Source organism: Agelaius tricolor, unplaced genomic scaffold (genome assembly GCF_023055355.1).
Source record: "Agelaius tricolor isolate 1412-34295 unplaced genomic scaffold, bAgeTri1.0.p SCAF_5, whole genome shotgun sequence".
Lineage (NCBI taxonomy): Eukaryota > Metazoa > Chordata > Aves > Passeriformes > Icteridae > Agelaius > Agelaius tricolor.
Genome location: NW_027269265.1, coordinates 15585544 through 15609855, shown reverse-complemented (window position 1 = coordinate 15609855; position 24312 = coordinate 15585544).

The window sequence follows — 24312 nt, the reverse complement described above, 5'->3', positions numbered from 1 at the left end:
TGCAAAGAGAGGACTAGGAACTGTGTGAAAAAAGGACAACATCAAGAAAGTGAAACACCTTCTGAGAAATCAAAGAAATCTTATCCCAGCCCTCCAATTTTATTTGTAGCATTTGTATTTTGAAGCTATCCTCAGAACTATATTGCATATCTTCGGATTATATTGCTTTTTTGCAGTTGATTTAGAAGCTTTCAAGCTGAGAATTCAGCGAGGAAGGGACATTTTCCCAGATAAGGGTGTTAGCATGACTTGGCAGGTCTCTGCATAGTGGCATGCAGAAGAAATATTTGCCAGGGTAGGCCTTGAGGTCTGTGATCACCTGGCCACCATCTCTGCCTGGCCACGGCCAAGGCTGCTGGGGGAACAGGTCTGTGGCTGTGGCCAGGAATGTGGCTCCCTGCAGCCCCTTTCAGCAGAATGATTGAGTAGTAACTTTCCTGTTCACACAAAGACCTCTACCTGTACACTCTATCTGTATAGCTAGTGTTGTACATTTATGGGTGCCATCCCAGAACAGAAAAGCAAACTGGAATGATGGCAGTAGGCACTGACTGAAGTGAAATCTGTTTTGCATCATGGGGAAGTGAGATTGTAGAAGACAGTGAGGTGATCATCATTGCAAAATCAGAATTTATGGAAAATAATATGGAGTCAATAAAAATGAAAAGAGAGAGCAACATCATGCATAATAGGACACATATGTGCACAACTGGCTAACTCAGCACCAGAGAAGCTTAGGGCAGACCTTGGAAACTGAGCATGTGCAGCTGCTGCTCATGCATTGAGTCCATCTAATCCATCCCTCAGCCACAGTGTGCCCACCACTGTGGTATCTATTTACACAGCACAGAGCTGTGGCAAACCTGCACTGATCTGCTCTAAATTGCTGCACAACCCTACTTCCTCACTGCTTACACTGAGCTGACTTGTCCATCAGCCTTCTCAAAATGCTGCAAAAAGTTCAAGAGGCACAGTGCTTCCCACACGTGTTGGCAGCAGTTCTTTCCAATAGAGCATCTCTCCAAAAGAATCAGCAACATACCAGACATGCCCATTAGTTTTGCACATTTCAAGACCATTGTCTTGCAGTTTGCCTTCAAAGACACTCATCCCCAAACTTTATAACTATGAAAAGCATGAAATACATTAGATCACCTAAAGCATTTTGTACTGCACTAATCCTGGAACAGATTCTGTGCTCAGTGGAAAATCCATAGCTGGGCCCATGTCTCATTTTCCTTTTTGTAAGCCCGATGAGACCAGGTGCTTTCTCAGATATTCCAACCATCATGCCCATTGAATAAATCTCTGCAGAGTGGTTAGGACAAACACTTCATTTGGAGAAAATCTTCAGGAGCTGTTTAGCATCGATCCATACTGAAAGATCCATTCCAAAGACCATCACATTGAATTATACTAATAAATACATGTCAGTCTTGCCTATCAGGACCTGGGCTCACAGATTTATAAAATTTCAAACCTTTGGAGTTCAACAGTGATGTTAAAGCAAAGTGGAATACAAAGGTTGTCATGTTGGTAATTTCTGTGTTGAATCCTCTGTTGGAAACCTCACCTTTCTCCATTGTGCAATATGATGTCATGTATTTACTGCCTGGCCCCTACAAGCAATCCTAAAGTATAATCTTTGCACCAACTTGTCAGGAAGCTGGACAGGTGTGTTTTTATACTCCCTCAGTCTCTATTTAGTCCACTTTGTCCTCATAAGGACCCCTGCCCACATGGATATTTATTTTTATAAAAATTCATTTCATATGCAGAATATCTCAAAGTCGAGTCATCTCTGTAAACACTCAGACCAAAACTCCTTTGGCACTGAAACTGCTGATGCCAGAGCAATAGAAGAGACTCTTTCCTTTGTCTCAACACAACCCTTCCTCATCTTTGCTATCACGCAGTGCCAGCCAGAGCTGTGTGGTTGTATGCCATGACAATGCACCACATATCACTGCTATTATCAGGATCATGGAATCAAGAATCACAGAATATTCTGAGGTGGAAAAGACCCACAAGAGTCATCAAGTCCAACTCTTAGCTGAATGGCCTATATAGAATGCAAAACCTTGCCATTATTTAGCACCATATTCTGACCAACTGAGCTAATCTGTATTAGGAAAAAAATCTTGCAACTGCAAGCTGGTATTTTTCATGCAAAGTCTGATTCCAGAAGCAAATTCTTGATCTGTTTCCAAACATGCAGTGTAATCTTTATTTTAAAAAAATCTAATAAAATAAATCAGATTTCATTTTACATTTTCATTAAACTTGATTTTGAACCTAAAAGATATGTTGAAATAACAAAAAACACTGAAATGACCTTGCTTCATAAAATTTTCCAAGTTATGTAATTGCTTCTGAAACCAATCAATCTATATAAAAATCAGAATACTAAACTTCCCTGTTATCAATTCAAAATTGTTTTAAGAACTTTTCAAGCCATCACTGCATTGAGTATGCCCAGGACAAATGTACTATAGAGAAGTAGATGCATTCTGCTCTCTTCTCTTCCAACTAACCTGATTATAACACCAATTCCCTTTCAATTTGCATTAGCATCACTGAACTTATGACTTGGCCAAAGAATTAAATAAGGATGTCTCAACAGAAAGTCAGTAACTAGGGATATCATAGAAGGAAAAGATGGTGCCTCATTCACCTGTTAAATGCAGCATTTTGTTTCTCTTGTGCCAGAAACAAACTTTTATTTTAGTAAGTTTTTTGAAGACTAACAGTGGGAAAAGGAAATGAGGCAGCACAAATTACTGAGCAGAAACAGAATTGAATGAAATGACAGAGGGAGAGAAAAACTGGTATCAGAGCTTGAAAATTGAGATCAGGTAGGGCTAAGCTCACTCTGCCACAATATCAGATTGTAACACAGGGCTGCCTCTGACAGTCTTATCTGATACCAGCTGATATCCTGCATGTCTGTTGTTTCATCTGTTCTGTTTGTAAAATAAATCATCACAATGCTACAGTATTGGTAATAGGAGCAAGGTACTAAAAGGGACTGATTGCATCTTTAGGTCTTGTCCCCTGCTGTAAATAAACATTATGCACAATCCTCATTCAGAATATAATGAGACCCATCAAAAAGGAGCAAGGAAATTTGGGTGAAACACTTTAAGAGGCTTCAAGAACAGCTGAGCTGGACAAGACAAATGCTGATTTAAACTGAAAGGGGGTTTGAAATTTGGGAGCTCAGGTTCCTTCTGCAGTCAGCAGGGATTAACCTCTGTTATCTAGCCTATTTATCAACAAGCAGCTGCCTAAAAAATGTGGGTGATGGAATATTCTCTCCTCCTCTCTAGTCATGACTTAAATACAGTGGCTCTTGACCATGATGAGAAGCCATCCAGGTTAAACCCCCAGCATATCAGCTGGTGATCAGCCACTTTTGATGGGGCTCAGGGATGAGCAATGAACGAAGCTGCTCATCCTGAGCAGTGCTGGGCACGTGGTGACACAGGGCCTGCAGCTCCCCAGAGGCTCCTGATGCCTGTGGGGGAGTGCTAAGTGATTTGGGTACCCCCAGGTACCAGAGGGCTTTCAAGAGGCTGTAACTTGCAAGGACAGGATGCAAAGGGATGGTGTCCAACATGGCTCTAGCCCCAGCTCCTGTTACACCCAGTAATATATTGTTCAAAACCTCTTTCCACTGATTACAAGGTTCTTTTTAATTGTCTCATGGTCCTTTATTTCTTTTGCTGCCAACTCTATCCTTTAGCTCAGCTGGCTCTCCATTCTCCCTGATGTTATGTCCTTGCTTTATTTATAGAAAGCACTGGTATCCACCCTGGGATATTTTCTCAGAGCCAGCCAAGTTCCCGTTGTTCCAGCCAGGCTCTCTGCTCCCCTGCTCTGCTCAGATCTCCCTACTGCACCTGTGTGGTGTGAGGCAGCCTTTTGGGCACACTGCATGCAGTATTTGGGAGTAGATCTTATACATGTCTAGTACCACAGGACATTAATGCTGGCTATTATTAAGTATTATGGTTATTAAAATTCTTTTTATTTTTCAGGAGACTGAACTGTTAGAACAGCTGGATTTCCCCCTCAAAGGATAGTTGTTTTATATAGTCCTTCAACATCATAGAAATTCTCTTCATGAGGCATAACAGGATTAAAAGCTCCTTTGACAACAAAAGGTCCCTTTAACAACACCTTTCATTCTTACTGTTTGAGCTAACTCTTCTAGAATTGTCTTGTGTGTTTCTCCATTTTCTTTGCAGGCTGCAACAGCTAGAGAGGAAAATTGCTAAATACAAAATATATGAAGGATTTCCTGCTGGAAAACAGTGGCAAATTGCCTGACAGTGTTACTCCGAGGCACCTGCTGTCTCCTTTACTGTAATAACAGCAACTGGCAGTGCTCAGTTGCTCCTGAGCTGGGTCTGGTTACCAGCAATCAGCTGTGCAGGGCTGTGCTGGGGTGCACCTGGCAGCTGATGGCAGGAACAGCGGGGAGCCAGTCAGACCCACTCCATGGGCTGAGCCTCTGTGCCTGGGCAGCACGGCCAGGGGCAGGTAGAGGGTGAGAGACACAAATCCCTTCAATGAGAGCAGCAGCCCAGTTTGACCTGGGATCTGCATTGCCTCGTGGCTGGGAACTAGGAGCAACAACTCCTGCAGCTGACACCAGCACAAGGGGCAGCATTCTTCAGTTTACCAATATAACTGTGCTTGGGAAGAAAGGACTGCATAGTGCAGCTCAGCAGCATCACCACAATTAATTGATGGTGTCCACTCAGGAATTGGTTTGGACCAAGATAACATGAAGTTGCTAAAAGGATTCACAAAGTGTGTGGTTCATTTCTGCCTTGCTGGGCTTGCTTTTGAAGGTGGGCTCTAAAGCATGCCTCTTGCACAGGGAGCTCTTAGACTGCAACTCCAACCATTTACCACAGGCAGCAGGTCTGCTGAGCTGCAGAAGTGGGCAGTGGTGCTTGGATGGTTACACCACATTATCCCTGCAAGCACAGACTGGACTCAAAGTGACTAAAAGCATCCTGAGCCTCCTGACCCCCTTGTTTCCCATTTCCATTGTTGGCTGTTAGTTCTGTTTTTCTCCTGGCTCCACACAACCATGGCACACTCAGGTGAGGCCAGCCTGAAGAAAACTGCCTGGAAAAATTGCAACCTATATATGGCCTTGCTCAGCACTTTTCTCAGACCAACAGGCACATCTTCAGGCCCCAGACTTGGGTTTTGACTATGGTTGGTTTCCCTTGCTCCAGGTGATTGTGAATCTTGCCCCAAAATGGCTCTGCAGTACATGCTTGCATGGGAACAACGTGGATGGGAGAAAGCCCTGAAATTCTACTTCTGCCCTTTTGTGAATGACACAGTCTGATTATTTCCACTTCTTTATTAGGGGATTAGAGCTGCAGTAGAAGAGGCTCCAGACTGTTTTATTGCTCAGTGTTTTTCAGTAAATTGGATGTGACCTCTGTAGCCCCATGCAAGAGGGTTGTGATATGTTTGAACTTTTATTACACTATAAAATGAAAACAGTCCTGCTCCCTGGCCCCCTCCCTAAGGTCAACTATGCTCTGTCAGCTTCTCCAAGCAAGAAAATCAGTCCAACAAGCTTTGATTTTTTATTCTATTGTTTTTATAACAAAGATACTGGGGTCAGGGGAATATTTATGTTAGAATGAGGGGGGCACCATCCAGTGGAGTCTGTTAAACACAGATCCAGCTTGCAGAAGGCTTGTTGGGTGTAGATAAATCCATTTGTGGTTTAATGCTGTATTTAAACACTCAGGTGATTTTCTTTCAAATAAATTTCCTGTTGTGTTGTTTACATACAGGTAAAAGACCTGTCTGTCATTATCAAACTCCATAATCCTGCTGAATTACATAACCTTAGAGAAAATACATTAAATACACCTTTTTAAATGCATCTTAAATCCTACCTGAATCCTTTCTAGCCTTTCAGGTCTTTGGGTGCCCAGTCCAGTCTTAATCTGGAGTGATAATTTTGCACCAAAAGCTTTATCAGCCAGAGCTATTTAGCACCTAGTCAGGTGTTAAGCTTATAAATAGTTCATCTCTTGGCAACATTTAGACCTTGAGCTAAGAAAAGTCACTGGCTTGTTTTCACTATCAGGTCAAGTCTGTTTGAAGGTGTGGCCTATTTAAAGGACACAAAGTACCCATGCAGACATTTAAAAATCCCAAAACAACAAAAAACACCCAACTTACAAAAACCAAGCCAAAATCCAAACCAAATAGCTTTTCTTAAAAACCCATTTCACTCATTGGTGTGAATCAATTAATCAATCTCACAACGGATTGATTTCCTTGTTGGATCACTATTCAATCCCACTGTATTAATTCTCTATTGACAGAGGAGCATTTTACTTGGGAGAGAGTTTTCCTTCTTTCTGTCCTTATCACTGCATTTTACAGAGATTAAGTTCCCTGAGATTAGAAGTTTAAATGCCTCAGTAGGAGAGGTATGAAGTCCCGCTCATTTCCCTGACAAAACTTTAACATGAAATCACTTCACCTGCCTTGTTTTCTTACCTTTCACATTCTATGAGTAGAAGAGGCTGTTTCCTTTTGCCAGACTTTCACCAGCACAGGCATTTTACATAATTTTCTCACCTCTCAATCTAGCTCATGCTTTGGGCTCAGCAGGTTAAGCAGAATTCCCCCTGTTCAGGTGGGGGTGGGAAAGAAAACAGTGTGGTTTGTTTTCCTCAGGAGTCTATTTCAAGCCTCTTCAAAGTAGCAGGGAAACCTGCAGTTGCACCTGAAAATGTGAAACTCCCACATTTAAAAACTCACAAGAACAAATCACTCCCAATTTCCATTTTTGGAATTCTTCACTGTTCTGAGATGACCTTCAGATGCAGTAGAGGGGAGCAAACTGAGAGCTGAGACACAAGTGCTCCTAATCAGTCATCTTGAATCGCTTCTCACTACTAGATGCACTCCCCAAAAGTGAGATTAGGTTGTTATGCAGAGGTCCTGGTCCTTCGTGGACTTTGTAAGTGCAGTCACTTCCTGAGAGGTCCATGAGAATCCTGCAGGAAGAAATCTGTACATCAGTAGGATTTGGCTCCTACTATGACATGAAAGGCCCATCATGTATATGGGATAGGCTCTGTCCACTTTGTGTTTCATTTCTCTCTGTCCTTTACTGATTATTTGAAACATTTGGGGACCATCAGGAAGCACAAGACTCACCTACAAACCCAATCTTGACAAAGAATTTAGTCATCCTGTCAGATGACCACAAAAATACCATGACTACAAAAATAGCATGACCCTGAAGCCAAGCCATGGGAACATGATACCGCAAAAATTGTAATGTTATTAAGCAGGTTATTTATGGTTTATAAGGTGGTATTTAGGTCGAGTCACACCACCTAAAAATCAAATGCTTAGTGGTGCTGAATTTCATCTTCTTGCAAGAATTCTTCAGACTCACATGCAACAGCTGAACAGGGGAACAGTTCTTCAGCTCCTGCTAACCATAAATATAAAATATATTTCCCTGATTTGAACAGGGAAGAAAAAAAAATCCCTTTTGTCAAATGAGCGGTGTCAGTGGCCACTGCACAGTCTGGATACCATCCCTGTTGGAATCTCTCATGGATATCAAGTGGGTTCCTGGAAGGAGGCCAAGTGCAATCCAGGCCATGGTGATACACAAACATGGTGACTGAAGCCTATTTTGAACATATGTTTACAAAATATTGCTACTGAGGCTGATTTCTATGATTAAAAGAACACTCATTATATTTTTGGTTCAATCAATCATCCTTATTTATTATTTCAATTGGGATAAATTGAGAAACGATGCACTCGCTGGGAGAGAAAGCAGCCCCAAAAAGCCCATCTCCACATCTTATCACCCTGGATCTGATCAATACTCCAGACCAGGTCCCAGGGAGGCTCCAGTGGTGCCCACTGGGTGTGGGCTGTGTCTGGGTGGCACTAAGCTCTTCACTGACTTTCTGTTCAGCAGTGGCTGAGTGCTGATGCCAGAGATGCTTGAGGTTCATTTTGGTTCATTTGACAGTGAGAGCTGGTCCTGCCAGAAGGACAGAGCTGCACCACCCTGTGCAGAGACCTGGTGTTTGTGGAGCAGCCCAGCCTATGCTTGTCCCTGCCCAGCCCCAGAGCAGGATTGGCAAATTTGCAAAGACTCTTGGGATCACTAAGAAATCCATTTGGTAACTGGAAGCTGCCAGAGCCAGCAGCCACTCTGCAAGTGAGAGGCACAAGAGTGGGTCAGCTTGCTGTTCTCTTCATCCAGGTGCTGATGAGTGAGTTTTCCCACTCCAGAAGAAGGGCAGCATCTTGTGGAAAAAAACCCAAAGACCACCCAGGTGATTACAGACAGCAGGTGAGCAGGTTGCACAAGGCCAGCCAGAGTCACAGGGAGGAAATGGGGACAGGGACACAAGCAGAGTGGCATTGGCCAGCTGCCAGAAGAAAGAGAGGATCTCCCAAAGGGATCTGTACTGGGCTGAAGCCCTGCTCTGTCAGCATGGGAAGAATGGCCTTTTCTGGGAACTTGGCAATCCTCAATTCTCTGCAGGGGGAAGAAATTCACACAGGGCTTTTGTGCTGGGGCAGAACCAGGAGAAAGTCAGGCTGCTGTCAGACACCCCACCATAAGCAGCCCTGGCAAGGAGGTGGTATGTTCATCAAGCCTCAACATGAGGCAGGTAAGTAACAAACTTTGAGTATGGAACATCTGTGGCACACCTTCATGAGGACTGCACACACACCCCTGTCAGCTAAACCTCTGGGGAATTGCCCTGCTCACCAAAGCACTCTGGCAGCTGCAGTAATCCTCAGATTAGCAGCATTGCTGATGACAGCAGGAGTACAACCAACCAGGAACAAGGGGCTCCAAACTGTCTCTCTGCTCTACCAGCAAAGCTACAAAGAGACTGGGAAAAGGTGACATGAGGCCATGCTTCAACTTCCTCACAAAGAGCAATATTTCTCCAGCTCTCACTTTTTCTCTGAAAATTAATAGATACTCTAAACAACAGAAATACTGGGGGAAATGTGCTAAAAAGGGCTACATATCACCAGCAGCACATGCACCTGTGCATGTGTGGTGTGCACATTGCACAAAGCCCATTATGAGTCTCATCTTGCTGCCAGTCTGCAACAAAAATAGTGCTGATGGGCTCAGCTCCTTTTAGGTTATCTGAAAACAGACAGGCCATCAAACCAGGACAGGGAGACATGTACTTTTTGGCTGAGATATGTCACAACATGTTCCTCAAAACTGATTTTTCAGAATTCAGCCCCTTGGAATCTAAACCTGGGGAGCAGTGTTAGAGAAAGCCATAGAACATACAATCTGCTAGAATAAATAAATCCACTTGGAGACTGTCTAAGTTTAGCTATATATGGACATTTCTAAAAAGTGAGACGTACCATGGTTTTTCCATCAGTATTTCAAGAGTTTTCTCCAGCCTTTTCCAAAGCCCTGTATTAAAGGGGTTTAGAAGAATAATCCTGTCTTAACAGAGAGATAACAGAGACATGGAGACGTGCTTGGTCAGAGGAAAGGGCAATGAATAGGATCCAGACAGTTCCCAAGATGTTACCCCTTTGGGTCTTACTCTAAACCATGTATTGGGTCTCAATCTTCACCTGAAATCCTGGCCCTGTTGAAACAAGACCAATTATTTTACCTTGCAAAAATCAAGAGGAAGGAGGAAATCACTTCAGCTTTATGGTCTCAAATGTCAGATTATGGACCTAGTCTGTGTATACATACATTTCATAGCAAGGGCAAGAAATCCTAAAGGTAGGGCATGCTAATAACAATAAATAGTCCCAGTACCGGCCAGGACTAGCTAATAGTGTACACAAAGATATACTAGTTAATGTGTACTAGTTAATAGTGTACATATCACTTCCTGTGATTCACTCTGCCTGCATTCTGGGCTACAGCATGTGCCTGCAAGGGACAGCACAGCCCCCTGACAATAGTATGGTGAAGGCACAGGCTGAGGAGAGCAGAACTGTAACTCAAATACTGTAGATTAGAAGGGTACTTAGAGAAATGAATGGTTTCCTGCAGAGGATTCCTCTCCTTTACATCACTATAATTTACTTCTGAAAAAATTCATATCATACACTTAGTGATACAGAAAGATGAATCCAGAAGGTTACCATTTGGTGTTGGAGACCAGACTCTGCAAGATGCTACAAAGAAGGCACAAAACAAGTTACCAGTGGGTAGTGATGGAATAATACAACATGGTGAGAAAAAATGGAAAGCATCCACATGGCACGATTTTAGATGAATGTACTGCTGTTTTTAAAATTGAGAACCCAGCATTAGGCTAACTGATTTTCTTAACTAGTTCTTCTAATGGCCTTTTAATTTCTTTTCCCTGCATATCCAACTTGGTAAAAGTAGATTTAACTGCTGCAGAATGGAAACACACTGGTAATAGAAAATATTGTCATTACACTGATCATGATGGGAATCAGTGGGACTAATGTACATTTTCATGCACTCTGATTCAGGGCATCTTTGAAATTAGTGCAGGACTCCTCATTTTAATTCCTTCTCTGGGAAAAAGAAGGTGTTACTGGAATCATTCACGGTGTCAATACCATATCATAGTACTTCAGAATCTTTTCAGGCTGAGGCCAGTGGGGTTCAGAGGTTTTTGTCCTCTTTGTTTCCCCACACTATCTCCTCACTAGCTCACTTTGCCCATAGGATTTATGCAATTCTCTTGAAACTTCCCCTGAACCTGGAATGGAACAAGGCTGTGCTGAAATTGGCCCTGACCCCTCTGCCCAGTGCACACAGTGCCTTTCCCAGTCCATTATTCAAAGGCTGACACAAGCCAGTAGCTCCAAGAGCACCAGAAGCCAAAAAGGAGAGTGGAGAGCAATTCCCTTTTGCTCATCCTCCTTCCTACACTCCCTGCTTGATGACACTCCCACTCAGGGGGGCTCCTCAGCTCAGGGTGGGAAGAAAGAGGAGGGCAGCAGGACCAGAGGCTCTCCAGGGCCAGGAGATGTGAATAGCAATGGAGGAACAAGAAAGGGAAAGATGCCAACCCAGAATCACTGATCTCATGACAGTACTTTGGTACTGGCCAGTAACACACACTGTGTTGTGTTATCACAGTATCCATCACTCTGTATGGGAAATTATTCACTCCCTATGAAACACAGGGGCTCTACTGGCTTATGCCTGGTGAATACCTTACCCAGGATTTCCAGCAGCATAACATGCTGCATGTTCCATTCAGTTTTCCTGCAAGCTGCCAAATCTCTGCACTAGGGCAAGCTTGCTAGAAAACCCTACCAAACTGGAAAGGAAGTATCTGACACTGCTTTGCACCATGCTACAGGGAACCAAGCCCTTGAGTTCTCTCTCACACCATTCCAAACAGAAGAGCTGGTTGGTGAAGTTTTGTTTCCTAAGAGTCATGGAATTAGGCACTCCTAAGTGACTCACCAGCAGATGAAGCTGGAGGCACTCATTGCAGGCAGCAGAGTTCTTTCAGATCTAGCATCAAACTCCTTGTCTTTTGTCTCAGTCCAAAGGCAGCATCAGCTTTAATAACTCTGGCATCAAACCACTTGTCAAGACCAGCCCTCCTTGAGTCACAAAAAATTATCCCCAGCTAGTAAAAGCCCTGTGGGACAGCAGCTGAGAGCAGTTTGTGCTCCATGCTTATTGCCAAACTCAGCAAAGAGTGATACTGCTGCCAAGGATCCCAACTTTTAGGACAGGTAGGCAAGTGGTGGTAAGAGCTTGCACTGATGCCTTGGCTGGCAGGTGTGGATCTGTGTCCAGAGCAGAGTGCAGCTTCACACATGCTCTCCAAAATGTCCCACCACTGCGCTGCAGATCCTGCTCCCCTCCCACCTCATGAATCCTGAGCTGTCCCTGGGTAGCTGCAGAAGCAGGGTTTGTGACTGCCTCCACCTTGTTTTTGCCCAGGGACTGCCATGAGATGCCATTTGGCCTCTCAGCCTGATGACAGGGGCCTGGGCAGGCACTTGTGGTGAGAGGCTTGGCTCTGGTCCCCCCATGCTCTCCAGCAGGGGTGTGGTAAAGATGGCTCTTCATCCAATGCCTGGGAGACTGGGCTGGGCTAACCTGGGCTGCCCACTGGACTGCACTGAATGATATGGAATGAAATTTCTTCTGATCACACAGAGGATGAAAGTAACACCTTTTCTCCAATTGCACCACAGCCCCACGTCCAGTCAGTCCATTGGCAAATGGATAACAATTCCTTCTTTCAAAAAAGTGTGGTGTAGCAGTTAATTCATAGGATGAAATGTAATGAGTTGGAAGGGACCTTAAATATCTTGTAGTTTTAACTCCCTGTGCTATAGGCAGGGACACCTTCCACTTCACCAGGTTGCTCAAAGTCCCATCCAACCTGGCTTTGAACACTTCCAGGGATGGGGCATCCACAGATTCCCTGGGAAACCTGTTTCAGAGCCTCACCAGCCTCATAGGGTTGAATTTCTGCGCTATATCTAATCTAATCCTGACCTCTTTCAGTTTAAAGCTATTGTCCTATCCCTACATGCCCTTGTAAAAAGCTCCTCTCCAGCTTTATTGAGCTCCTTTAGGTACTGGAAGGTATAAGGCCTCCCTGGATTCTTGTCTTCTCCAGGCTGAAAAACCCTCACCTGAACTCTCTCAGCCTGTCTTCACAGGAGACGTGCTCCAGCCCTCTTTGTCAGCTTTGTGTCCCTCCTCTGGACTCGCTCCATCAGGTCTATGTCCTTCTGATGTTGGGGGCCCCAGAGCTGGCTGCAGTACTCCAGGGAGGGTCTCAAGAGAACGGAGCAGAGAGGGAGAATCACCTCCCTCACCCCAACTCAGTCTCCCCAGATTTCGTTAAGTTCCACACTTCAGATTTTTGAATGATTTTATGATGCCATAGTTACTACATATAGTGCTGCTGTATGGCCAAAGACCAGAATGAACCAGTATTCCTATGGTTTGCACTGATATAAAGAAAACCCCAAACAACATCACTGAAACCACATCACCTGTGGTCATTTGGAGAAGGACATGGATTTTCCTTTGGTGTTGAAGGCTCAGTTCAATAGTATTTTGAAGCTGATATTATTTGATAAGTAGGAATTATCAAAGCTCAGTTCACAGCTTAGAAACCTTTAAAAGACATCCCCTATACAACAAATGTCTGTACAGCCAACCAGGACCAAGTCAGGAGATCAACCAGCTGCAAATTAAGTTGTACAGTAAAAAAATGTGTTTAAAGACCTGAGGAAGGCAGGTGCTCCTGTTGCTGATGTGTTAAGAAAAATGATTGAAGAACAGTTTGTTCATATGAAACCTGACCCCAGTTACTCTGTCCAGTTCAGTCAGCTGAGGGACAGCATGATTTGTTGGGAAGGGACAAGCAGTGCCATTGTGCTCTGCAAGATTTCATTTACCAGGGAGGGCACCACATTTTATGTGATCAGCTTCATTAGGACTTAAAAAATAAGATTTAAAAGTGACTGCTTCCCACACTGCCTGTCAGCCTCTGTCCTTCTCCTGGCCCCCTCTCTTTACTTGGAGTGTCCTCACTCAAAACTGCTTTGTGGGGTCTCTCCTCTCATGCTTATCATTGTGCAGAAGAGAGGACAAAGCATCAGGCACCTGGAAAAGGCTGTTTGTGCACCAGTCCTGGAGTGAATCTCATTAACTCATTAACTGTTAACAGGCACTGCTAATGCTGAAACTGCTTTTGAATGTAAACAGGACTTTCTGAAACTGTGGGGTTGGATAGAAAATGAAACTGACCCTTGAGATACTACAACAGCTATGTAAATACCTGAAAAATGAAAGACACAGGGTCTGTAGACTAGAGCTGCACTTTGCTCTCTGTATCCTTCAGCTTTCCTAGAGGCCAGGATCACCCTGTCTCTGCAAATAGCAAGGCCAGCACCTCCCAGGGAAAGGAAGCTGAGGGGTCCCCTCAGGATCTCAGCCTTCAGACCAGAATGACAGCTGCAAATGTAAAATGTGACTTTTCAGCAGCATGACAGCTCCTGTTTTGACTGCAGTCTTTCATGTTTTCAGAAATTAAATCAGAATTTTCCAGTGAATGAAGCATTCTATTTCAGCAACATTTTCCCTGGCTTTCCCTCTTCTACCAAAATGCTTGGAAGGATTTCAATTAAAACTGTAAACTACCACATAAATTTTAAACATTTTCTTTATTTTCATATTTTTTCTTAATTTTCTTTTTTTTTTTTTTTTATTTAGGCCACACTAAGTCCTTTTTCTATAAGAAAACCAAAGTTTTGGAGCTGCTGTGGTCTTTCTTTCTGTGACAGACCTGCAAAGTCAGAATGGTGCTCATGCCCATTCCACCATGACATAGCTCCTCTGGTGGAAATCAGGAGCTCTGAAAATTAAATGAACAAAACTCAGAAATGTCTCGTTCCTCCTCTTTGCACCTTTGTTTAACCTGTGCAGTGTAAAATGCAATGGAATTGCACTGGCCCCAGGCAGCTCTGGGTGCTAGGCAGAGGCAACCAGGTGCTCCTGTTCCTTACCTACAGTTCCCCACCACCTTCCAGCTCCCATCAAGACTCCTGCCTTCAGATGCTCATCACTGCTCACTGCAGGAACATGAATTAATCTAGCCCAGGTCATTACACACTTGAGCAAATTGGGATTTAGCTGCTCCAGCCTCTTGGAGGAAGCTAAACAGAGGGCAGCAATGTCACCTCTGGCTCATGCCTGCGGATTGCCCCACTGCACCCCATTGCATGACCCAGATTCCCATGGCTTGGCTGCTGCCCCACAAGGATCTACACAAGCTACCCAGTTCAAATGGAGAGCTGGTCTCAGATTGTGAGAGCATCACAATTAAGAGTCAACAGAGTGCCAGACTGAAGCATCTGAGTGAGATTTCCAAAAGAGAAACCCACAAGAAGGGTCTGCTGAGACTAGTTATGAACAGAAGTGAGGAGAGTTAAACAGTCTTTATTTCAGGCAGAAGGCAAATGGAGTAAACAATCCAGAGCTGCTGTGTCTCCACAGCTTTGGGACAGGAAGCAGGTTTATCCATGTGATAACAAAATGCCAGTCCTTGCTGTCTGGACCCACATCTGCTTGCTCCACACTGCTGTCTGGCTCCACAGTTTTCCAGTGTCTTCAGCCTTCCTTGCTGGGGAGGACATAAAGAACAACTGTGATCATTGTCATCCCCAGGACTAAACACAACCAGATCATCGCAAGGGCACAAGAACAAAATGGCTGAACTATTCTGAGGATTTACATGAGGTTAAAGTGTTGTCTGCTTCATCTTTGTTGCTGAGACAAACAAGTTACCAAAAACTGGCAGATTTGGGCCAGGTAAAAGGGGCAGTGCAAATACCCAATGCTCCTCATTTCACTCGTGAACCGAAATGAGGAAGATTTACAGAGGGGTAAACTTGGCCAGGGACACCTCTCAGAGGCAGGGAGAGGGGAATTACGGGAGCAGAGGGAATGATGCTGGGGGTTCGCAATGGCTCTGGTGCCAGCCCCTCAGGCCGCTGTGGCCGCAGAGGCCCAGGCTCGGCCCGGGGCAGGGGGATGCGGCAGGCCCGGGGCAGGGGGATGCGGAGGCTCGGGCCGGGGCGGGGGGATGCGGCAGGCTCGGGGCAGGGGGATGCGGAGGCTCGGGGCAGGGGGATGCGGCAGGGTCGGGGCAGGGGGATGCGGCAGGCCCGGGGCAGGGGGATGCGGAGGCTCGGAGCAGGGGGATGAGGCAGGCCCGGGGCAGGGGGATGAGGCAGGCCCGGGGCAGGGGGATGCGGAGTTTCGGGGCAGGGGGATGCGGAGGCTCGGCCCGGGGCAGGGGGATGCGGAGGCTCGGAGCAGGGGGATGCAGCAGGCCCGGGGCAGGGGGTTGCGGAGTTTCGGGGCAGGGGGATGCGGAGGCTCGGAGCAGGGGGATGCGGCAGGCCCGGGGCAGGGGGATGCAGCAGGCCCGGGGCAGGGGGTTGCGGAGTTTCGGGGCAGGGGGATGCGGAGGCTCGGGGCAGGGGGATGCAGCAGGCCCGGGGCAGGGGGTTGCGGCAGGCTCGGGGCAGGGGGTTGCGGAGGCCCAGCCAGGACTGCCGCTGCTTTCCCAGCGCAGCGGTGCCACCCAGCGCCCGCTGGCCGCCAGCAGCCCCGAGCAGGCAGGCAGGAGTCGGGAGTGAGCTGGCTGTGTGCTAATGAGCTTGGCTGGGTGAAGATACATCCGAGACAGAAGCAGCACAAGCTCCGTTGCATCCATAGATGTTATGAGTAAAAAGTTGTCCATATTTTTTGTTTATTTCAATAGACACGCGGCCATTGTGACATTAAGCACCAGGGATGCATGCTGGCCAGTTATTTCGTGGACTCATGGAACAGTTTGGGTCAGAGGAGACCTTAAAGATCAGCTTTTTCCAGCCCCTCTGCCATGGGCAGGGACTCATCCCATTACACCAGGTTGCTCAAAGCCCTGTCCTGTCTGGCCTTGAACATTTCCAGGGATGAGGCATCCTCAAGTTCTCTGGGCAACTTGTGCCTGTGCCTCACCACCCCCATAGGAAAGAATTTCTTCCTAATAGCTAATCTAAAATTTCTTGTAGGGCCCTTTAGGTACTGGTCTAGTGGAAGGTGTCCCTGCCCATGGCAGGAGGACAGGAACTAGATGATGTTTAAGATCCCTTCCAACTCCAGCAATTTTGTGATCCTACATTTTCACCTAAAAGGTAATCACACTCCAAAACACAGAGAAGAGAAGAAAAGAATCAAAACAAAAAACCCCAAAACAGCCCAGAATAATTCACACCCCCCCCCCCCCCGCCAACCCATCAATTTAATTTAGCCTGAATTTTAACTGTTTAAACAAGACATCAGAATTCTGAATTCTTTTTCCAGTCCAATCGAATAGAGCATTTTATCTGACATCACATCTGTATGGCTTCAGTACACACAAAAAAGCTTAGGGATTACAGAACAGTCCTTTGAGGCTGGCAGACGATCAGTACACTGAAATATGGAGCCTGCTGCCTCCTGCAGGAGACAGGAGAGTGGCTCAGGCGACCTGGCCAGAGAAGCCATCGATGAGCACTGCCTGACACAGGCAGAAACAGAGAATCACCTACCAAGTAAAACGGCAAACTGCTGATGTTTTGATGGGAACCTAAAGAACATGCCAAAGCTGGTACATGCAGCAGCTTGAGACACCTTTATTGCCACGTGATGCTTTCAGTGTGTTGGAAAAAAGCACCAGACAGCCCAAGCAGACTGTGGTGTTTATGGGCAGAGCAGCTGATTTCATCCTTCCATGGTGAGTAACATGCTAAGCTGAGCACTGCTGTGGCTGCACCTCCAGACCAGGCTGCAGCTCTGCCTTACAAACTGCCCGGAGGATCACCTCCTTGACACAAGGAACAATGAACAGATGCAGAAAATGACACAGAATGTGAGCAAAGGCATTTCAAGAAATCAGCAAGACTCCTGGAAACTCTCCTACTTGTACTACAGCTGTGGCAGGTGGAGCCATGTTGTAGATCTGAAACAAACTTAACTGTCCTGTGAAAATCTCTCTCTTTTTCTATCAGTGCTTTGCTCTGTCCCAAGTCCTGCCCCATTTTGGTTCTCTCTGCTGTGGGAGGTACAGGTGTGTGCTGGCAGAGGGCAGCAGCCACCAGCACAAACACAGCCATTGCCAGTGGGAGGATGATGGGAACAGCAGTCAGCGTTTCAAGGTGTGCCAGCTGTCCAGGAGATAAAATGTGGGAGGTTCTGGCAATATAAATAGCTATTGCCTTATGCTGGATTAACAGGAGAAAGGCCAAACCTAATCCCTCTCTTATTGTGCTCCTGCGTACTGGAAAAGGGCTAAGGAAGAGACTCTTTTCAGAGATGAGCTGACAGACAGGTACAGAGCATTTTGCTTGAAAGAGTGAGACACTGAAGGAAAATACATCACCCAGAGTAGGAATTCCCTGGCTGTAGTCACTTAAATTTAAACAACACTGTCCTATTACAATTTTTGTTTTAAATCATATTAACAAGAGATAACAGATGTTTTTGCTATGAGTATTTATCATCTTTCCAGACTTCTCCTTCACTGCAATGCAACAACACTTGGCAAGATTTGGTTTTAGTGCAATAACTGAACAAATAAATATAAGGGAGGCTAAAATATAAAAAGAGAAGGATTTCTATAGTGATAAGGCGCAGGGAAGCAAGGCAGAAAGGTGGGTGGTAACTACAGGCAGTGGTGAGGGACTTTGCCATACAAGGAGAGCAAGGCTCTTCCTTTCATCTTAATGGATTTCACTTCCCTCTTGCAAGGAGGAGGCAGGATTCCACACAGGATAACCACTGCTTGTGCAGCAGCATCACTCTGGTTAAATTTTGTACATGGGACAAAACAGTATGTCCACAAAAGAGCTTTGTGTGAAATTAGTGCAGGACTTAATCACTGTACCAGCTTTACCTCTCAATGTATCCACTGCTGCAATGTGCTATGCATTTTATAGTGCAACACCAAATGGAATTTGTTTACTTTAAGCTGGGTAGGGAAAAATATACTATCAGATTTGCCAGGATGGATAAAACCAGTGGCTAAAGCAGAGAGAAGACCTGTTTACTGGTCACAGCAGCAGCCTTTTGAATTTGATGGTTTCCTTCAAAACTTGTGAAAAGATTTGAAGGATCATGGAATTTTTCTGCAAAGGGCACACGGACACAATGCCTGATATTCACCAGTCACCAGATATTAGTGGAAGACACCTGTCTATCCCCTGGACACCATGCAGCCTGCTGAACAAACAGGGGTTTAAAGTGACAAATGATTTGGCACCCAAACAGGTTCTGACTTAGGGGGTGTGAACAGCCTTTTGATGCGTGGTTGTCAAGCACACAGGAGCCTGGTCTGCAGCTGGTGGTTCTGGCTGCATTAATAGTACTGGATCAGTAACTGGTGGGAGCTGTCAGGAATTCACAAGCACCACTTATAAAGCTGTCACTCAAATCTAGTTCCCTCCGCACCCTTAGGGATATTTAATAAATTTTTCTAAAGGAGTGTTTACTTTTCACATTAAATCATCTAAAAGTTATGCTAATAGTTTAAAAATAAAACAGAGAAAAAGAGTATGAAGTTCCAGTAATTGCAAGGTCACAGAAATGTTTTCTTGAACTGCTTCCTTGCTAACTCCTCTGCTTTGGCTGTTGTGTAGAGCAAGGCACATTTACCAGCCCTGTGTGTACCTGTGCCATGTCCATTCATCCTCTGCTGGGGAAACAGGGCCATATATGCAAGTGCCTGACTTGCTTTCCAGAGCATATAAAATGGTCATAAATGTATGTAGGGGGATAGAATATAAGTAAATAAAGGTAGAATAGAAAGTAATCTTACCCCATAATGAATTGCAGCTGAGCTAATTATTAGAGATTGGGAACAGGCCTGAGTTTAACAGGCTGCACCTGTAGCCAATAAGAAGAGTGCTATAAAAGAGTGGATTGGTTGGCTGGGGGGGGAACTGGAGTCAGTTGGCTGCTGTGGGGACAAGGAAGAGTCAGTGCCTAGAGGAGCTGCCTATGAGACACCTCAAGGAGGTACAAAACTCTAGCAATATGGAACCCTTGCAATGTAATGGCATTAGAACTCTTGCACTATAATGACAACAAATGTAAGTAGACCAAGGAGCAGAAATGTTAATTTACAGCATTGATTGCCCAGCAGTGGAGTCAGTGTCTGGCTGTTTGCTCTCGCACAGTAACTCAGCTCTGTGAGGCCATAATTCATCATAAACTAGGTTCTGGTTTCACCATCTGTGTAAGAAACAGTTTAATTAAAATACAGGAATAACAGACAGCTTCCAATTATATACAATAGATAAACTTCTCCCAGTCTAGGGTTTTGGGCTGTTATTTGTTTTTGCTTTGTTTTTAAATAATAAGGCATTGCAGTAAAATATGAATGTCATATAATGGAAACTGCAAACATTTTCTTTATTTGAAGGAGGAATTTGTCCCTGGTTATGGGTAACACCAAGACTTTTGTGTACAGAAAAATGCTTTTGTGTACAGAAATGGCGGTACCTTTTTATAATTAAACAGTTCCTGATAAATTTACTCAGTGTTTATTTTTGTGCTCACACTGATCATATTTTAAAAATTAAAAAAACAACATTAAATTTCAACTTGATAAACCTGTCCTAGGGTTTTTATATGTCAAATATCAGGTATTCATTCCTGGGTTTCTTTCGCCAATAAATCAATGTAATTTTTGTTGTCCTTGTATAGAAAATAGGAAGAAAAAAGGTAAGACAATAAGAGGAATCATATTTCCAGGCTTAAAGGAAGCTGCATTTTTTTGGCTCGGATTTAGTTGAGATAGAACTTTGAAAATTTCTTGTTTCTTTTGAAATCTGTGATGGCAACACTTTTTCCATTTTATGTTCATTTATCATTTGGTAAACATCTACTTCATTTTATTAATGAATGAAAAAACACCTCCTAGGGCAAGGAAGATAATGATAACTTATATAAAAATATGTAGTTCAATTAGCTAAGAAGTCACAGCATGTCCATGTATATACACATATATAGTTGAATGATGTACTAGAAAAATAGACTTTTGAAAAACTTTTGATGAAAGGGACATTATTTCCAATCATGTTTATACCTGCATAAATGTGCAAGAATAAACTTTTTTCCCAGCTGGAATTTAGGAGATTTAGAGACTTAGAAAAAGAAAGAAAATTAGTGAGAAATATTTAAGCAAATTAATTCTCACATTTTTTTTAATTTGGCAAGAGAACTGCAATGATGGAAATGGTCTCACTTGAGCCAGCTTACAAGTAACTTGATAAGAAAGAGCAGTGACTGCACCTTATACCTTATTCATGTGTTGTAGAAGACATTTAACTGTTCTTTCTAAATAGACTCATTTAGCTTTAATTGCTTAGCACCAGTAATTAAAGCACTTGAAGCTCTAGGCTGCAAGGGCTGACTGAGAGCAAGTTTTTTGAAAAACAATTGTTCCTAACACAGAACTAGCAGGATCCAGCAGATGTGGGTGAAATGAAGAAGGTAAGGACAAGGAGGAAGGAGACAATTCCAAGAGAATGAGGTAACTTCAGAAGAAAGCTAGCCCAGGAAGAGTGAAAATTAATAAGAAATCAAGACACAACTGACCAGGGTTAAGGGACTGGATGTATGGATTGAGTAGTAGGTGGTACAGGTATAACTGAGGGGCTTGTTCTGGGGTAGGGGTTCCTCCATTCCTGCAGCAGAAAGCAGCCAGCTCCTGTTTGCATTTATGTGTAAAAATCAACCACTAACATGGACCCTCCTGCTCCCAGAGTTCACTGGCTCTCCTACTGTATTCTTCAGTTTGTTTAAAGATTACTTAAAGATATTGAGTGAATTTTTAGGCACAGCAGCATACTGCAGACCCTGGATATTGGGGGAGAAGCTACAAAGGCAGAGGCAGTGGGGATCAATAATATATATAAAATATATTTTTATATATAGAAATATATATTAGATATAATATATAACATATTATATATAATATATAAAATTATATATTATATATCTTATAGGTATAATATATATAACCATTATATATTATAGATGATATGTACAAGTATATTATATATATAATATGTGTGTGTATATATATATTTTGTACATACTATACCGTGGGATCCAGAAAGAGGAAAGGATTTCCTAAGTATAAGAGGAGCTTCTGCTCCTGCCCTGGGGTTGCTGAATTATTCCAGGTCCTCAGAACGAAGTGTGGGAGCGAGGCAGCAGCGGGCGCAGCTCCTCCGCAGCGGCACAGCGCCGGGCCCTGCGCGGGGCAGACTCAGCGGAGCGCAGCCTCGGGAGCGGCGGCCGGCACGGAGAGCAGCGGAGCAGAGCATCGCCCCCGGCCCGCCCCTCAACCCTGCGTGCCCCCCATGAAGTAAAACTGATGCTGAAGCGACATGCTACACAAGCATTGTCCCCATAAACGGCACAGCACTATGTTTTAAAATAATTTAATTATCTTAAATGAGAGTAATGTTATTTTAAAGAGATGTAGTTTTGAATCCAGCAACTTTACTGCCTGCTCCTTGTGGTGATGGGCCCTGTCATGGTTGTGCTAAGGCTGTGTTTCACTCCAACTGCACACAGGAAGATCTGCTAGATCTGCTTCTAGAGAAGTCAAATCTAACCCTTATCTCTGGCAGATCTTTATGCTACATGAAAATGATATGTAGGCTATGCAGTGGTGAAAAAGCCAGAGGTACTTGAAGCAGAACCTCCACAAGCCTTGATGAATTAACTGCGTTAGCAAGAGCAGCCTGGTTGGGACATCAGCGGTGTTTATTCTTGTTCTAAGTTTTTGGAGAGTGTCATGCAATGGGTATGCTGTGGAAAGAATGAAGGTTCCTTACCTCAGCAAGGAGGTACATTTTGAATGGAACTGAATCTGAATGCTCTTGGAAGCTATTTGGCTTCCAAGGGAAATTGCTGTAGTGTGCTGTCCAGCCCAAATCAAAGGGTCCAGCAAAAGCAGAACAAATAATGAACTGGCCGATAAAGAAACTAAAACTGCTGTCCAACAACCTATAATGAGTGTGCCACCATAATAACTCCCTCTGATGGTGGTTGACTAGAGATCAGTAATCCAGCCCAAATATATGCAGAGGTTACTCAGGAAGAATGGGCTTGATGGGAAAGTTAGAAGACTGTGAAAGACAAAACTGGAATTTGGACTATTGGGAGATAACCTATTCTACCAAGAAAATATTTAATGAGTTTGGCTATGTGGTTTCATGATAAAATACCTGGAGAGATGATAGCAATTGTTAACCAGATGGAAAAAATGTGGGCAGTCCCCAGAATATATATGACAATGAAAAGTATTGTGATTTCTTGTCCAACATATTGAAAGTGTTCTAACACAAACAAGAGATTGAAGTATGATCATGTTTGTTTTTCCCATTTTCAAAGTGGTTATGCTGACATGCCTCTTATGAGCACTGGTAATCATGGACCAGCTCTCAGAATGGGTAGAAGCTTTTCCCACCAGGAAAACTGTTATTGTGGGAGTGATTAAAACATCCTTATCAGATATGGAATACCTGAAAACATGGAACCTGCTAGAGGTTCTCTTTCCAGCAGGAATACTAAACAACATCTATAAAATTTTAGGAACACAGTGACAACTACACATTCAAGGTCATTCACAGTCCTCAGGAGAGGGGAAAAAATGAGTAAGACTCTCTTAAGACAAAATGACTTGAATTTGTAGTCAGGTAGCTTTGAAACAGCCTTTAGGCTACTAGAAATACCTGCCACCAGCAGAAATAGTGTTTGGCAGGCACTTAGCTGTAGCTGCCACCACTGTCCCTGCTATGATCAGCCCCTTAGATGGAGAGGAATGAATTCCCAAATTTATACCAGGGACACAAAAACATCTACAAGACAGATGGTTTCAACCAGTTTTATTATTGGGCTGTCTTCTATACCTTAAGATACTAGAATTAAACTCTTCATTGTATGGATGCTTTACTTCCTTTTGTTTTCTAGAATGCAAGGACAAAGGAGACAATTACAAGAGAATGAGGTAATTTAAGAAGGGCCAGCCCAGCAATAGTGAAAACCATATGAAATTGAGAGACCACTGAGCAGAATGAAGTGATGTGTAGACTGGGGGATGCTTGGTATGGGTATAACTGAGGGGCAGGGTCTAGGCAGTGGGTCCCTCTCCAGAGGCACACACCTGTAACCTGAGAGCTAACAAAAGAGAACTGGAAACCTTCACTTGGAGTTGACCTTAATCAGTGGGATCCTAGGGTTGGACCCTGTTAAGATGGCCAGTGTGTATAATTCCATAACACCTGCCAGTTCATACTGCTATAGATATTGCCATGAGGAAAGAAAAAGAAACTTCTAAAAAACCATCCACACTAGTGATTAGACTGATATAATCACATCAATAATAAAAAATAATCAGACCTTTAATTAGACCAGTGGTACTAAAGCCCACATGTACTTTGTACTGCCTGCTCTGCTTTTCAAGCCAGGTTTTGTATTTATGTTCTGTATGTGCAGCTCTCACCTACAGAAATTTGGCAATTTCTACCATCTAAAGTTGGTTGCTCTGGAAACTGGCTACAATTTCTTCCAGTTTCACAGCAAGAGCTGCTGAACTCCAGTGCAAGGAAGCACAGCAGCTCTTATTCACTTGCTTCCCCAGGCCAATAAACTTGCCACAGGAGTGACAGATTATTTTCTTCTTTCTTACTCACTCTGGGAGGCCAACCCCA